Genomic DNA, 16,986 nt, shown 5'->3' with positions numbered 1-16,986 from the left:
TCACACCTCCAACATATTCACTTTGTAGAAGAATTAATTTTAGTAATTCTATCTGGAGTTAAGAATGCTCTGTGCAAGCATTTCCAATTAAAAACTTTCCAGTATTGTGCAAAGGATGTATTTTTTTTTTTATAATAAAATATTTGATTTAATTTCTTCAGTTAGCTGTAATGAGTGCCCTTTTGCTATATAATTCCAATATGAGGATTTGGGTGTTGTTTTATAATTTATCAATATCTTGTAAAATTTCAAAATACTATTTCCCATTTCATAATCATTATATATGATTTCATATAGGTATTTCTATAGTTTAGGTATTTTTTAAATGAAGAATTACTAATTATTCTCCATAAATCTTGTAAATACGTCAGAATGCTTTGCATAGTTAGCCAATCTTGTTGAGGAATTTTGTATGTTGTTTCTGTTGTTTGCATATCCAGAACCTTTAGTTCTTTGATACATTGAAACCAATAAACAAATCCTTTCTGTTCCCAGGAATTAATTATTTCTCTGTATATTTTATGTGGATAGCTCTTTGTAACTATGAATGGTGTTAAAAGATCAAACCAGATTTTTAAATCTATATTTGCATTAATAATTCTCCTAAATGAGTCAATGTAATAATTAATCATACAAGTTTTAGTGGGCTTAGTTATGTTATATTGCATATGAATACATAATATGTGCCATGGCATATTGTTTTTATCTGTTATTTGAATTTTTTTTCTAAATCAAATTAATTTAATTGATATTACAGTTAGTAATTCTTTCCAATTTGCAGAATAATTTGGACTTATCCAATCTGAGATTGTTTTAGATATGGATGCTTTTATATATGTTTCTATATCAGGAAAGTTTAATCTTCCCTGTTCCTATGGTCTGATATGATGTATTAAAGCTATTCTGTTTCTTTTGGGAAAACATAAAAATTTTATTAGGCATGAGTTTATTTCTTTGAGTACATTCCTTTCTGGTAACAGTTGTATTGCCAAAGCTATATATAGAATCTTGGGTAGTAAAACCATTTTTATTAACTGTAGTCTATCTTCAAATGTTAATATTATTTTGTTCCACTTTTCCACAGAGAGTTTAATTGCATTGATGATATTATTGCAGTTTTTTGAGACTAATTCATTATTATCCTTGCATAATTCAATTCCTAGATATTTTAAAGTAAATTCTTGTTTACCTATAATGAGATTTCCCTACGTCTGTAATTCTTTTTTTTAATTTAAAAATAAAAATTTTGATTTTGATTTATTGGAGTTGAGTCCTGAAATTCTGTAAAATGTGTTGAGTAAAATATCTAATTCTTTTAATGTCTGTTATGTATTGGATAATGTTAATAACATGTCATCAAAGAACATTACTTTAGAAATGTATTGTTCATAAACATCTACTCCTTTGATTTTTGTATTACTACGTATTAAATCTGCCGATATTTCAATAGCCAAAGCAAATAGAATCGGTGACATGGGACATCCTTGTTTAGTACCCTTTGTATGTATAGATTCAGGGGTGAAAGCACCTAGCTTAAAATACAATGAATTATTTGTGTGTGTGTGTGTGTGTGTGTGTGTGTGTGTGTGTGTGTGTGTGTGTGTGTGTGTAAATATATGTATATATATATGTATATATATATATATATATATATATATATATATATATATATATATATATATATATATATATATATATGTTAGTAGACTAACAAAGGGAGGAGGAAATTCAAATAACACCAGAATTTCAAATAAATAGTCCCAATTTAGGGAATCAAAGGCTTTCTCTATATCTAAGCCAATTATGAGTGTTTCTTTATTTTCCTTATTACTATAAATTATAAGAGAAATTATCCTTTTAATATTGTCATGGGTGTGTCTATGATCTATAAATCCAGTTTGATCATTATTTATTGTTTTGGATAGTGGTATTTTCATTCTGTTAGTTAATATTGTCATAAATATCTTATAGTTCTTATTTAATAATAATATTATAGGTCTATATGAGGTAAAGAGATTTGGGGGTTTGTTTTCCTTTAGGATTGGTGTGATTAAGGAATATCTCCAAGAGGATGGTATTAAAGGCTGTGACTGAATTCTTATGAAAGAGGAATAGTATTTTTGATGGAAAACCTTTATATGTTTCCATAATTATGCCATCTATACCTGGAGTTTTATTATTTTACCCTCTTTTATTGTATCTGTAAATTCTTTGTAGGATATGGGTGCTTGCAGATCTAGTTTTAATTTTTCTGTTTTTTTATATTAGAACATTTTTCATCTAGATTTAATTGATGGATATGTATATTTTCATTTTGGAAATGTTCCATATATTGATTTCTATAGGCATCAGAAATGTCACCTATATCCGAGACATTTTTCCCTTTCTTTTCATGGAAGATACTTTTAATGTTATTAGCTTTTGACTGCATTTTGATTCTTGTGGATAAATTATGTAGATATTTGGGAGAAGTAGCCACGGTATTAATTTTTAGTTTTTCTAAAGCTAACCTGTTTTTATGTGTTAGAATTTCATTCTATTTATTGTTTAATACTTTGACTTTCTTTTTCATCTGCAAATGATTTTGATTTTTTTCAAGTTTTACTGACAAAAGTTTGGATTGTAGATCTAATAATTCAGAATCCCATTCTCTGATTTTTTTATACCAAGTCAGGGTTTTACCATATATGTAAGCTTTTAATGAGTCCTATATTATTATTTTATTTATCTCTGTGGTGTAAGTAATATTTAAGAAGAACTGTAATTCAGATAATAGCCAGCGTTTGAACTCTTTAATTTTAGTTATATATGCTGGAATTCTGGAGTTAAAGATTAATGGTTTGTACCCATTTTGAAGGTTTAGTATCAATGAATTGTGGTCTGAAAATGGGCAGGGAGTTATTGAGAAATTAATGATTTGAGAGTGTAAGTCATGGGCAGCAAATATTTGTTTTATTCTAGTTTGGGTACCAACTATGTGATCTTGATGGGAAAACAACAAAGATTTATCTTCTTTAAATTTGAAAGTATCTAAAAGATGAAATTATTCTACCCACTTGTTTAAAGCTTTTGATACAGCAGATGTATGCAGTGGTCTTTTATTTGTAGTTTCAGAAATATCAAATATACACTTAAAATATCCTCCTAATATTAAGTTGCTTTTATAATTATTGGAAATGAAATCCAAGTGTTTTTAATAGTTCCTGATCCAGTGCCTGGGAACCAGTATAGATTGGCTAGGGTCCTTATTCCGTTATTATATTTAACTATTACTAATGCCATAAGGCCTTCTTTATCTTCATTCTTATAAATGATTTCTGGGTTAATCACATTTGTTTTACATAAAAATGTTACCCCTTTTTTCGTTGTCTTATAAGTGATTTGTGCCAGTATCATATATTCCTTAGGATTCCATTTGTAATTGTCATTTGTTTTGAAATGAGTTTCTTAAAAGAAAACAATTTGTGCTTTGTTCAGTTTTAAATATTTCAGTAGATTTGATCTCTTGCTAGGATTGTTTAAGCCACTGGTATTTAAAGATACTAAAGTTAAATTCATCTAAGGTTATTTAGACTATGCATTTTTTATTGTGACTATTAAACATTTTCCTCTGATAACTATAAAGTATAAGTTTGAGCTTTTAAAGGAAATTATCAGTTTTATACTTTTAGTGCTTACCAATAAAGTAATGTTTTGGTCAGGCATACTAAAAATGTTTTTGTGAAATAAATTTAAATTAATAACGTTAACAAAACTAAGATGCGCACTAGCCATGGAATTAAAATCATACCTATTCTAAAGGATAAACCTAAGTCCATCAGATTATCACTCATACTTTTACAATCCAGAACATCTGAGCTCTATAAACTGAATTATAACAAATAAAATAGATGGTAATAATATTTATAACTAATGTTTATAATACAATGTATTTACTGGATATATCAGAAGTTATTGGAAATGAAGTCCAAGCCAAAACAAATTTATTAACAACTGCAAAACTTCACCAGCATTTAAGTAATCACTTTGTCTGTTGCTAACTTACTTAAAGCATAAAGTTTGTTTCATGTAAACATTGATGAAACAATTAACAAAAATCAAATACCTACAAAAAAACCTATGTTGCCTACACAACCCCATCATAAAAAAATAATGAAAATGATGTGATAAAACCTAAAATGAAATGAAAAAGATGATGAAAAAAAATGATGAATGGAGATGTAGTGTAGATAATAAAATGAAGAATGAATGTGAATGAATAAAGAATGAATAATAAGAATAAAAAATGAAATAAATGTATAAATAAGGTATAAATGAAAAATAAAATGAAAAAATGAAAAATAAAAAAAAAAATAAAAAGTAATAGTAAAAAAAAAAAAAAAAAAAAAAAAAATATAAAAAAATATATAAATTAAGAAAATTAAAAAATTAGAATTAAAAATAATATATAAAATTGGTGTGAAAAATTAATAAAATTTTAGTAAAATTTTTTTTTCCCGCACAATAAAATTGTCGCTAAGTAATAAGTCTCCAAGAAAGTTAAGGGCTATAGAACTGTAATTTGTGAGTCCAGGTTTAGTGGTGGTTCAACCTACTGCACATTTTAACTCAAATACACATCAAATGTAAGTCAGTAATCCTACCCTGTGGATCAATCGTCACTTGTTGTAAAATACAAAATTTGAACGTATGATCGGTATTGCCCACCAAGTGTCTTGTTAGGGCATTGTGTGTTTAATGTCCAATAGGTGTTCCTTAATCCTTTCCCTAAAATGCCTACATGTCTTGCCCACATAAAAAGCAGTACAATTCTGACATTTGGCAAGGTAAACCACATTTTTAGTGTAGTAATCAAAGTGGCCTAAAATAGAAATAAAACAATTATTAACCACTAACCTACTACCTGTTGCAAGATTTGGGAACAAGTTCAGGCATCTTCCACATTCATAAATTACCATTTCTATTAGTGGAAGGCCCCTTAACCAATGAATTCCTTTTGAAAATCTCCTTAAATGCCAAATCCTTTCTATAAACAAACATAGGTTTTTTCCAAAGTGTAACACAAAATCTTTTTCCATCTGAAAAATACCCCAATTCCTATAGATAATTTTTTTAATAACATCAGAATCCCCATTGTATATGGAAATAAACATTAAGGATGAATTTGTCAAAGAAGTTGTCTTTGTGTCCACATAACTGTAACTAAACATAATTTTTCTGGGTAACCTCTGTTCAAAAACAAGGATACCATAAAATCTAACTCATCCTTTAAGTCATTATCATCACTAACCATTGGGGCTGCCCTAACCATTTGGCCTTTAACAATAGCCCTTTTCTGATGGTTAGGATGCCAGCTGTTGTACTGAAGGTACGAATTAGAAAATGTGGGTTTCCTATATATGTTAGATTTGATGGTACCATTTACCTTATCGTAAGTTAGTCTAACATCCAAATAGGTAATGGTGTTGTTATTAATTTCATGAGTAAATTGCAGAAACCAAACTGTACTATTAATGTATTTAATAAAAGCCTCTAGGGTGACCGAATCACCATCCCAAATAATAAAAATGTCATCCAAAAAAATGTGAATATAACTTAACAAATTTGTAAAACTCACTATGAAACAGGTATTGTTCTTCCCAATAAGCCATGATGTAGTTGGCATAAATAGGGGTGCTTGCAGCACCCATGGCCACTCCAGTGCATTGTCTAAAATAATGCCCTTCAAAAAATAAAAAATTGTTACATAAAACCACCTCCATGAGTTTGACAAAAACATTAATCTGGTCCTGCTCATATACCCCTGTTACCAACAACTGTTCATCCAACCAGGATAACCCAATGTCATGTGGTATAACTGAAAACAAATTGCAAACATCAATAGTTAAAAAAGAAATGTCCCCATTAACTTCCAAAGTTTTCACCCTCTCCAAAAAGTGCCAAGAATCTTTGGTAATGTTGGGAAAACTCCTAATACCCAATTTCATATGATGGTCCAAGAACTGACTAATAAAGCACACCTTACTCCTTTTACTATCAACAATAGGTCTAAACTGCACGTTGTCCAGTCCTTTGTGAATTTTGGGTATGCCAAAAATACCACTGACCACAGGGAATGCATTGTTCATGTATTCATATTCAACTTCAGTCAATTCACCCTGAAAAACATATCCTCTAAAAGAAGATCCACTTTTCTATAAACAATATTAATTTCATTAATACTGGTTTCAATGTAATTGTCTTCCATAAGCATGGACATCATAAGACTGATGTAATAATTATTATTCACTATCACTACTCCATTAGCTTTATCAGGCTTCATGAGTCTTATGTTCCCTATCCTGCCTAGATTATCCATCAAGGAATACTCATCCTCGGTCATGTTAAGTTGTGGTTTACCTTGTCACTGTCTAAAATGATCTCTAATGTCAAATTTTCACATTCTTTCAAACAAAGCCACCATCTGATTCAAGGGTGGATTAAAAACACTTGGTTTAGAAATGCCCTTGTTGCTCACCAACTAGATAACACAGCCCAGATGGATGTACAATAGACCACACTGCTCGTACACCAGGATACAATAAATTGATTTAATAAATCCACACGAAATGATAGTACAGGTTTAGCGCTTTCAACTGTATGTCACAGTCTTCCTCAGAACGATGCATTAAACAAGTTCATATCAATTTATACTCATCTAAATTGGGTAATAGAATAACTACCTATGGAAAACCGCCAAAAATTTTTTCAAGTATTTAAAGACATACTGGCTGATATACAAACCTGTATGTATTGTCAATGGTACAAATCTCATTGATGCAAGTGATTAAAAAGTCATAAAACCTAACATACACATAAAACATAAAGCATATATCTAGAGTTTACAAAAACTTGATTAACCATACAAAATAAGAATATATGAAGTATAGAGATAAATATGTAGACTGTCATGAATAAATTAATACAATAAATATATGTAATTAATTTCAGAAAATATATATGATTTCAAATCATCTTCATATTGCTAGTAAATATCCAACAATACAATAAATTAGGTACATTGATTATATACCAAAAAATGTGTATGTAACATAAAATGAAGACATCTATACAATAAAAACTACGATGCAAACTCCCATGTAGTTGGCAGACATATATCATGAGAATATTAAAAATGGTTTGATGCTAATAAAATTTACTAATACAAATTACTGGTTTGATGCTAATAAAATTTACTAATACAAATTACTAACTTTGTTGTCAGCACCAAAATAAGCCTTTAAATTAATTTTCCGTATAAACATTTTTAAATCAATTAGTGTGTTGACCAAATTTCCATTCCTACATGGAACAAAATTAAATCCTTTGGAAAATAGGTCAACATACTCAATGCCAAATGAAACACTAGAATAATTATACAGTTTAAAATCATGCAAACTGTTTTCCAACACAGTGGGACAACTCAAAATACCAAATCTAGTTTGGTTAACCAGAACCTCTAAATCATCCCTACTTATTTGATTAATGTTACTACCAAACTCAAAACATTCAGCACTCTTTTTGTCACCTTGTTCAAAAACTTCCTGCATACAAAGTGACTGATAGGAATCAAAAGTATCATTAACCAAGGTTGAGGAAATATTCAACAAAACACTAGTTGGTCTAGAATAACTGAGATCACACTTGATAAAGTGTGTCTCACTATTAAATTCTACATCTTCAACTGAATCACCAGGGTCATAAAACTGCGCACAAATATCATCATACACTAAAGTATGCGTACTCATATTTAATTTGCAATTTGTTTTCAGTTATACCACATGACATTGGGTTATCCTGGTTGTAAGAACAGTTGTTGGAAACAGGGGTATATGAGCAGGACCAGATTAATGCTTTTATCAATCTCATGGAGGTGGTTTTATGTAACATTTTTTTATTTTTTGAAGGGCATTATTTTAGACAATGCACTGGAGTGGCCATGGGTGCCACATGCACCCCTATTTATGCCAACTACATCATGGCTTATTGGGAAGAACAATACCTGTTCCATAGTGAGTTTTACAAATTTGTTAAGTTATATTCACGTTTTTTGGATGACATTTTTATTATTTGGGATGGTGATTCGGTCACCCTAGAGGCTTTTATTAAATACATTAATAGTACAGTTTGGTTTCTGCAATTTACTCATGAAATTAATGACAACACTATTACCTATTTGGATGTTAGACTAACTTACGATAAGGTAAATGGTACCATCAAATCTAACATATATAGGAAACCCACATTTTCTAATTCGTACCTTCAGTACAACAGCTGGTATCCTAACCATCAGAAAATAGCTATTGTTAAGGGCCAAATCGTTAGGGCAGCCCGGATGGTTAGTGATGATAATGACTTAAAGGATGAGTTAGATTTTATGGTATCATTGTTTTTGAACAGAGGTTACCCAGAAAAATTATGTTTAGATGTACGTAAGGAAATCCAACATAAAAGAAACATTGGTGTGCTTCAAGCTATACTTACATCAGAAAACAACCATTATGGTTACAGTTATGTGTACACAAAGACAGCTTCTTTGACAAATTCATCCTTAATGTTTAATTCCACACGTAATGGGGATTCTGATGCTATTAAAAAGATTATCTATAGGAATTGGGGTATTTTTCAGATGGAAAAAGATTCCGTGTTACACTTTGGAAAGAAACCTATGTTTGTTTATAGAAAGGATTTGGCATTTAAGGAGATTTTCGAAAGGAATTCATTGATTAAGGGGCCTTCCACTAATAGAAGTATTGGTAACTTCAAATGTGGAAGATGCTCGATTTGTTCCCAAATCTTGCCAACAGGTAGTAGGTTAGTGGTTAATTATTGTTTTATTTCTATTTTAGGCCACTTTGATTGCTACACTAAAAATGTGGTTTACCTTGCCATATGTCAGAACTGTACTGCTTTTTATGTGGGCACGACGTGTAGGCATTTTAGGGAAAGGATTAAGGAACACCTATTGGACATTAAACATGTCAAAACTACCAATGCCCTAACAAGACACTTGGTGGGCAACGCCGATCATACGTTCAAATTTTGTATTTTACAACAAGTGATGATTGATCCACAGGGTAGGATTACTGACTTACATTTGGATGTATGTGAGTTAAAATGGCAGCTTAGGTTGAATGCCCACAACTACCCTGGACTCAACAATTACAGTTCTATTAAGCCTTTACTCAGGTTGAGACATATTACGGGACAGAATTAAATTTGATATGTAAAAAAAATTTTACTAAAATTTTATTAATTTTACACACCAATTTTATATTGGTGAATTTTAATTTTCAATTCTTAATTCTTAATTTTTACCTATATATATATATATATATATATATATATATATATTTGCTTTTTGGTTTTTGGTACTATTACCCACATACATTTTTCATTTTTTATTTTTTATTTTTCATGTTACGTATACATATACCTTTTATTTCGTATTTATTTCATTTACTCATTTATTATTCATTCATTATTCATTCACTATTTCTTTAGTATATTATGTACACATTTATACATCTCATCTTCATTTTTTCATATAGGTTTTATCACATCATTTTCATTATTTTTTATGATAGGGTTAGATAGGCAACATTGGTTTACTGTGTAATTACAGCCAAGTTTTTGTAGGGTTTTGACAATATTAATTGATTGCGCTTAATTGTTTCATGTAATTAAATGTTTAATTGAATTGCATTGCATATTTAAGTGTGTTTGATACTGGTTCAACCATTCTGAAGAAGTCCGAGTTTTGGGACGAAACCTAGGTCAATGGTGAACCGTATATGGTGAAGTTTTGCAGTTGTTAATAAATTCGTTTTGGCTTGGACTTTGTTTCCATTGACTTTTTGGTTGTGGTTCGTTGGTTCTTGGATTGTTTGTATATCAGAAGTTATTACCAGCATTTAAGTAATCACTTTGTCTGTTGCTAACTTACTTAAAGCATCAAGTTTGTTTTATGTAAACATTGATGAAAGTTAGTACATTTTAATTATAAGTGCATTCCTCTTCCCCCCATTTCTTACACATAAGAAGTTTCATATCTTTCATTTCTTATTATAAAATGAGTGAAATTATAGGTTAAAAACAACAAATTCACTTATTGTGATTAATGATTACAAGTTCCCTTTCCATATTCATAAATTGCCATTTTATGGCACATACTGAAAGTTTTTAAATTTAAATGGCAACATTCTATTTTTTATAATCAGCAAAGGTTAAACTGAGTGAGTATTGGCAATTTAATACTATTTGTTCTGAATGTGATTGCTACATTCTGTGACATTCCTAATTCAGGCTTCTATTGTTTCCCTTGAACAACTTTGTCAGTTTGATGTCATGTATAAAACACTAATTACTTTGGTAACAGCTTAAGTATTATGTAGTATGTATGATCAAGATGTGTTATAAAACCACAATTCAAGTTAAAGCAATTACATGACTTGTTATGCACATTTACTTATATGAGAAAAAGATCATGCTTCCCCTTGATGTTCAATAGAGTGTATGTCATTTATGACAAGTTAAAACAGTAGTGTTTTTGAAATCAAGCCCATGTTATTAAACTGTCTATTGTCAATTTAATGCTATTTGTTCTAAATATGATTGTTACATTCTGTGACATTTAAAGTTCAGGCTTCTATTTTTTTGCTTAAACAACTTTGTTAGTTTGATGTCATGTATAAAACATTAGTTACCTCAGTAACTGCTTACGTATTATGTATGGTCAAGATGGGTTGCAAAAACTACAATTCAGGTTAAAGGAATTACATAACTTGTTATGCATATTTACTTATATAAGAAAATCATCATGTTTCCCTTGATGTTCAATGTAGTGTATGTCATTTATGACAAGTTAAAACAGTAGTGTTATTATGCACAAGCCCATGTTATTAAATCCTGCCTTTAATATCTAAATTCAGCAGACTGCTTCATCTTATATGACGATTATACATTTTATGTCTAGATTTACTAAAATCATACATTGCATAACTATTGTGTGTGTTTTTATTTTTATCAAGAATCAACTTAATGCGCTAAACAAAGTGTTGGGAGACCATCAATATGTGTACATTTGGTCTAAAACAGCCCTTTTATTATATATATTTTTTTAAACCAAAAATGTCATTTTCAGAATCATCGCGGAGGCTACTCAGAGCCGTTAAGCATTATCATCACTTTGTCTCTGTTACCATAGCAACCAGGGAGCATCTGTTTCTGTTAATGTGTCTGTGTACTGCATACCAGAGGCTTGTAATACACCTGAGGCAAAGCTTCACTTCCCTGCAACTTCAAGCCTTAATTCCTTCCGTTTCAGCAAGGCAGCAGCCAGGAAAAGAACAGAGAGCAAACAGACCAAAAAAAAAAAACCTCCCAACAAGCCGCCACAACAAGAGACAACACACTCCTCCAGTCCTCCCACCTCCCATCCAGCAGATGCACAAACAAACCACTCTCTGCCAGAATATCCCAAATCATGGTTCTATCCAACCCCCTCCTCCAGATCCAGGCCAAAACTCCAAAAGTCTCCTCCTAATACACAAGCAACAGTAAACCTCAACCACAAGCCGCAACCCACAGCCTCCTAGAGATGAAAACAGCAACCCACAACAGCTGCCAGACACAGCTGCATCCATATACACCATGTCAGGCTTAATCAAACAGCACTCAAAGCTATGATACCTGCTATAATTGATATTAATTATGTTTAGACAGAATAATAATGACATTTGTACTAGCTGCCAGACATGGCTACATCCACCCACACCATATCAGGATTGATCAAACAGCACTCAAAGCTATCATGCCTGCCATAATTGATATTAACTCTGTTTAGACAGAATAATAATGACATTTTTACTAGCTGTCAGACACAGCTGCATCCATGCACACCATATCAGGATTGATCAAACAGCACTTGTATCTGTGATACCTGCGATAATTGATATTAACTATATTTAGACAGAATAATGATGACAATTGTACTAAGAGCTTGCTACTATTTAACCAGGATATACATTATATTTTTAAATTATACTTTAACTGAAGAAGGCATTAGTCTCCATGACAGCATTTTTTAAACACTCTAGTGTTACTGCTACTATATATCATGTTAGTTTGTTACATTTGAGTCTGAACTCTGATGAATGGTACCTTTTTGAATTAGTTAATTAATTACTTAAATTATTAAAAGTAAAATCAATGAAAAATTAACAAGATAAGTATTCATTGAGTTCAAGTAGGGGAATAGAAACTTCTATGTTTGTATTATATGTTGCTTTGTTTGGCTTATAAATAATGTAAATAGTAATCCATCCTGACCTACCTTTATTTGTGAAGAATTATTGGACTCTTTGAACATTCTGAATAAATCATTACTGTTTCTCAGTTGTTTAAGATTCCCTCCTTTTTTAAAAATAAAACATATGACAAGTGATGCACCATATCAGTTGATACTTTGAGAGATGTAGTTGTAAGAATTATTTTTTGGGACCGCTATCTTGGAATCAGATTTTTGTTTCTTCTTTCTAGCATCAGTCCAAGAATTTGTTTCTTTTATTCTTTTAAGAGTAGGAGCCATCCATTCCACTTCTTCTGGGACAGACACTATGTTGTTTTTGATGAATATAGTAGCTTCCTCCAAGTCATTAAAGGTTCTCATCTCATTGACAAAAAGTATTTTTATCTGGGCTGGAAAGGCCATCTGTGCTTTAATGTTGTTTTGTTTCAACAGTTTTATTTTGCCAGACTTTTTTTCCTTTTTTCTAGTATTCTGGAAGAATAATCATTGTCAAACCTTATCAGGCTTTGATTGTATTTTAAGGGTGATTTTCTTCAAGCAGATTTTAATATAGTTCCTTGTCCAGAAATGAAAGAAATGTTATAACTATGTATCTAGGTGGAGTATTTGTTGAGTTAGAAGCAGGTTTCCTCAGTGCTCTATGCCCCCTTTCAATCCCAAATGAAAGTCCCTCTTTCAAGTCTAAAAATTCAGGAATCTAGGTTAAGAATGAAATAATGTCTTCTCCTTCAGTGTTTTCAGGCAGACCAAAGATCCTTACGTTGCTTCTCCTTTCCCTGTTTTCTAAACATTCTATTTTGTTCAGTAGTCATGTATTCTGTTTAACCAGAAATACTTTTTGGAATTCTTCCTTTTTAAGTCTCAATTCAATGTCATTTAGAGAAGTCTCTATATTTGTTATTTTTGTGTGCTGATGCTGTAATAGTTCCTTAAGAGTATCAGTCTATTTTTGAGAATTTAATTTGAGGTTTTCTAAGGCAGTTTTAAAGCCATTCATCTTCAAAGATAGTTCCTGTAAGGTAGATGTCATCAATTGCAGTTCTTTTTTCAAAGCAGCATCTAGCTGAGAATTACTTGAGTTGTTCATATTCAGTGACTCAATATATCTCCAAGTTACTTGACAGGAAAATTTTTGTATATCTCCACCAACATTGACATTTATGTAGTTTAGTAGTTTATCTATAGATTTCTGACATTTTAACTTGAAAATAATAACATTTTCCTATATAATTATACTAGTTTATGGAGCTTTCAAAATTTGGGGGCCGCGGTTGTGCAGCGGTTAGCATTGTCGCTTTGCAGCAAGAGGTTCTCCTGTTCGATTCTTGGCTGGAGCACCTTCTTTGTGGAGTCTGCATGTCTTCCTTGTGGTCGATTGATGTCTAAAGACATGCAGGTAGGTGCATGCATGAATGGGTGTGCCTCCTTTGAAGGTTGGGCATCTGGCTGGCAACTCGGCATCGTAAAAATCCACTGCCAATCATTAGCGGACTGGAGTTCCACTGTGGCAGCCCCTGACCGGAAAAAGCTGAAAGAAGCAAATGGCGCTCTCAAAATTCACTGCTCTCAGTTGGCCATCTAGGCTCCACCCCCAACAAGTGGGATTCTGACTGGGATCCTGTCTGATGCTTAGTCACCAACTTTGATTACTAAAATTTAAATGGGACAATAACACTTTTGTTTCAAATTATCTTGGCTGTTGAATACAGTTGTTGGAACTATCATTGAGAAGAAATGGGAAGGGAATACTAACTGTCTATAGGGCAAACTGTCTACTCCTTGTTTACTACAAATAATCCAAAACAGGAATGCATTGTAGCCTGTATTAAATAACATGAAGGCTCTTTCACCCCCCCTTCTCTCTGTATCCCTTGGAGAGTAGTGCAGCCATCTGTCAGGGACAGAAATGCTCTGACAATGGACTTCTCAAGTGTCTGGGTTGCTATTTGCACTATAGAGCTAGTTCTACAAAAAAAAAAATAAATAAAATAAACTTAACTAAATCACCATATGAACTCCATTTAAGCCAGGCCAGGGTTGCAACTTTCTCAAACAAAAAGCTTTCCAAACTTGTTCCTCAAATAGTCAATCAAATGAGACAGCTCTCTGTCTTGCCAGAATCAGAAGTTCTCTTGGCCTGACATCATTCAGGAATAGCCCTGAGTACTGATTTATAGTAACTTTAGATAAAAAAGAAAAACCTAAATCCTATGTATAAATTATAAGGTAAATCAGGGTAATAAAGGATTTTTGACTGGAAACAGACTGTCTACCCTGCTTGGATTACTTATGAATACTTAGTAATTCTGTATATTTTTTTCAAATTATATATTTTTTATTATTTTTTTACTCTGGATGAGTTTAAGTTCGCTTCTTCTACTACCATTATCTGATATATATATTATATATATATATATATCTATATATATATATATATATATATGAATTGAAAATCTACCACACAAAGAAGTCTCTTACACTGTCTTGGGGTAAGGTATATCCTGACTCCTACCCTGAAGGGAGGAGGCATTTGAAATTAGGTTTGGAAAAATGCTGCTTCTTTTATTTCATTCAACAAATTGTAGTATTCTCAGTGAGTGATTCTTCTGAATGCCTCTTTATCCTATGCCAAAAAGGTAGCCCCTGTCACTACTTTCTCCCTCACATGTAGTGCCTGTGGCATCTGAAACACTTATTTACTTCACATCATCTACTGTTGTCCATAGTTCAAGTTTTGAGAACGAGTGTGTGTGTGTCTGTGTGTGTGTGTGTGTGTGTGTGTGTGTGTGTGTGTGTGTGTGTGTGTGTGTGTGTGTGTGTGTGTGTGTTTGCATAAGCACACACATGCCTAGGTGAACTCTAGGTGTGAGCCATATTATATAATTTAAAAATGTAGAAAATAAATGGCTTACCTCCGATAAATAGTTTGGCATATAATGCGTTAGAGAAATAACCATAAACCCATAAGTAGCCCACTGTTGCTTCAACTTCTATGACAACTGAGAAAGAAAAATAGATTTGGTTTAGTAAGATGTCATGCAGGAAACAATATGTGATCTGAAATTGCACATGAAATAATTAGTAAGGTAGTAATATAATTTCCATTTTTTGTTCTCAGTTACAAATGCATATTAAAAGAAGGAAAAGCTAAAATGTTTATTGAGAGATAATGCAGCAAATTAAAATGTTACACATGGAAGTAACTAAAGACAGTTGAAGAGGCTGTTTCATACTCAAATATCCCTTTTTAGTCCACAATCTTGCCAATATCATAGTGCACAATTATTCTATAATATGATGTGCTTATTTTAATTCACTTATTATGACAGACACCTTGATTTCATACAGAGGCAGTACTAAGAATTGCTCTTGACTTTTGGTTGCTGCAAAGATGCGAACAGCTGCAAGCCATAACATTCCAGCTACTGAGATACAAGAGTTTTAATGCTGAACTCATTTTCATCCATAGCACCTTTCAGGTATATTTCTTTTTGACACCAGCAATTTTTATAATTTATTTTATTTATTTAACATTTGTTTACTGGGAAAGTCCAACTTGGAACAAAGCCAATTTTCAGCGGATGCCTTGGGAAAAATGCTCCAAATGCATATCTTTGTAATGTGAAAGGAAACCGGAGTACCTGGAGGAAACCCACAAAAATGCAAAGGGGACATGCAGACTCCGCACAGAAGGTACCCCAGGCAAGAATCGAACTGAAGAATCTCTTGCTGTGAGGCAACAACACTAATGCTGCACCACTGCACCATCCTAATTCTTTGTTATTAATTCATTGTTTGTGTATTTATTTTTATGTTTTGCTTACTGTGTTGTTTCATGCTCAGATGTGGCCTACTTTCAGATGAAATTTGTGGGTCCCTTCCCAAAAACAATACATGTGGGTATTCAAAAGGATAGCACAAGACATGAAAATAATTTACTAAATTATAGCAATGAACAAATTAAGAAATAAAAATTAATAGACAAATGACAAATTAAAGAATGTGCACATACTGGATCAATAGTAAATACAATGGACAACAGCTTCTGACATTATACAAATTAAGCTGTATGTAGAGTATGCAGTATATTTCCTTATTTGCATTACTGCCATTCAAACCAATTTATTTACAAAGTAATCTGGAGGAAACAATCAGTGATACTTGCAGTGGAATAATCATGGCTTGAGAGATTTATCATTTTTTGATAACTGACTGAGCCTTTTCAGGAAGTTATAATAAAATATTCAGTCTCATTATTCATGACACAATATATTGGCTGAAATTCAGAAAGACTTACTGAGATGGGGAAGCCATAACATAGCCATTTACCCTTGTTGCAAATGTTTCTGATTATCAGACCACTCTACTGCTGAGTTTTCCCAGTAGTGGGAGCCTCATCAAGGAACAGGGTCTCTCTGGCATTACTGCATGCTAATATGGCCATCTAGGCGAGTGGCTAATGCTAACTAGTAATGCTGTGCCTCCCTGAAATGCCAGTGGCTCCAGATTTATGTTGCCAAGTGATTTAGAAAATCACTCTGCTGTGTAAAATTTCATTGTTGGTGGGAAAAGTGAATGCTATCAAAAGACAGCAGTCACCCATTCACTACTATAGAAACTGTTGTCATGCAGGCAAG

The sequence above is a fragment of the Protopterus annectens genome, chromosome 2.part1, assembly GCF_019279795.1.
Source record: "Protopterus annectens isolate FY-2018-M chromosome 2.part1, PAN1.0, whole genome shotgun sequence".
NCBI lineage: Eukaryota > Metazoa > Chordata > Ceratodontiformes > Protopteridae > Protopterus > Protopterus annectens.
This window is presented reverse-complemented; position numbering follows the sequence as displayed.